At 48.8% G+C, this 1,766-nt stretch overlaps 1 protein-coding gene across 6 annotated transcripts in view; it reads left to right on the top strand.

Annotated features, from left to right (window-relative positions):
* The first annotated feature begins 213 nt into the window (after window positions 1-213).
* Window positions 214-1,766, top strand: part of Phc3 (polyhomeotic homolog 3) — a 61,025-nt gene continuing 59,472 nt past the window's right edge. For all 6 annotated transcript variants that reach the window (XR_001229533.2, XM_005371675.3, XM_013355376.2 and 3 more), the window contains exon 1: window positions 214-282. The gene's annotated coding sequence lies outside the window, so the exon portion shown is untranslated. The remainder of the gene's footprint in view (window positions 283-1,766) is intronic.

The following is a 1,766-nucleotide window of genomic DNA, read 5'->3' as shown; positions in this document are numbered from 1 at the left end:
GCCGCGGGCCCCGCCGAGGTGTGTCTGATTGGGCGGTCGCCGCCAGGCCTCCGCGCTGGCTCCTGCGGCCCGAAGCTGTTCGTCCGTCCGTCCGTGCGGCGGGATCGCGGAGCCAGGGGACGGCGAGGGACGGCGGGGGACCGCGGGGAGGCGTCCGGGCGGGCAGCAGCTGTGGCCTCGGCGGCCGAGGCACCGGGCCTTTCCTGGCGGGCCCCTCCGGGCTCGGGCTGCAGCGGCGTGCCTCCTCCCTGGAGGGCCGCATTCTTGGGTGGCGCTGTGATGGTATGCTGGGTTAGCGACTCGAAACTTCAGTGGTTCCCGGGTAGGCCTCTGGGGGGTAGGGGGGGCAGAGCCGAACGGTGCAGCTATTTCCACGCCAAGCCCATGCACTTAACCGAAAGTGTTCTTTTGTACCAGGCCTCGAAACGTAATGCGAAGATTTTTGGTCAGTTGCACTCACCAATGTTTAGAATTAATGTCTAGGTTCTCTGTGACAATTTTTGGTTAGTCAGAACTACTTGCCATCGCGTTTGGGCTTGAGAACACAGCTGAGCAGATTAAGACTTTGAAAGACCAGGGTCTGGGCTGGGATTTTGATGTCGTTGGTACATGGTGCAAACGTGTCATGACAGAGGGTAGTTGGAGTAAGATTTTACCTTACCTCTGATTGCGCGTCATATTGAACAGGTTTCGGATGATAACTGTGGTTTGCTGATTAGAAGGCAATTAAAAAAATAGCAAAGTATAAAAGTGTATGGTTCAACTTACAATAAAAGAAGTAGTGAGAAATCACGCCTCCCCGTTTTCCCCTCCCTTCTGTAAAGTGAATGTTAATTCAGGGGTGGTGGGCTGGAGAATGAGTCTCACTGAGGCCAGCCTGGGCTACATAGTGATCCGCTGCTTTGTTTTAAAAAGACAAGCAATGTCCTTGTTACATTCTTGTCAACGATGGGAATGTCACTTGGTTTAAATTTTATTTCTCAGGAGAAAAAGACAGATAAGGAAAGGGGAAACTAGTAAAACCTCCCGTGGGGCTCTGACCCTGCTGTGACAGCTGGTGGGTTTCAGTTTGGAACAACATGGAAGCCTTTGGGATTGACCTCAGAGGTTCGAGATTATTAAAACATTTAGTTAGGTGAAACTTTGCACCATAGCATAAATGACATAAGATTGTAATACTGGGGGGAAAAGATTATAAAGTTTGCTACAAAAATGTATTTTACTAGCTGTATATAGGAAAGTGAGTCAGTTGTATTCTACCACCGCCCCAAATTTTAGAACAATTCTCCATGAAAAAAGAATTTTGTAAGGATGTAAGAAGTTGAGCTGGGTGGTGGTGGCACGCGCCTTTAATCCCAACACTCAGGAGGCAGAGGCAGGCGGATCTCTGTGAGTTCGAGGTCAGCCTGGTCTACAAGAGCTAGTTCCAGGACAGACTCCAAAGCTACAGAGAAACCCCGTCTTGAAAAACAAACAAACAAAAAAGAAGTTGCTTTTATTGACTACTTCATTTCCTTCCGTGGACTAATCTGTTAGTAAGCTAAACTCTGTACTAGAATTAGTAAGGACAATGTTGTAGACTAATAAAAAAAGCTACTGAGAGCTGTAAAAAAATTAACTTGAAATGTTTATATGTATGGGTATTTTGCCTGCATATATGTCTGCATTACTCCATGGTTTGTGGCTGGCTCCTCAGAGGCCAGCAGAAGGCGTCTGATCCAGGGACTCAGTTTCGGAGGGTTATGAGCCTCTCTGTGGGTGCTGAG

Source organism: Microtus ochrogaster, unplaced genomic scaffold (genome assembly GCF_000317375.1).
Source record: "Microtus ochrogaster isolate Prairie Vole_2 unplaced genomic scaffold, MicOch1.0 UNK120, whole genome shotgun sequence".
Taxonomy (NCBI): Eukaryota; Metazoa; Chordata; class Mammalia; order Rodentia; family Cricetidae; genus Microtus; species Microtus ochrogaster.
The sequence above is the reverse complement of the archived record's forward strand: the minus strand, read 5'-3'. Positions and strand labels throughout refer to the sequence as shown.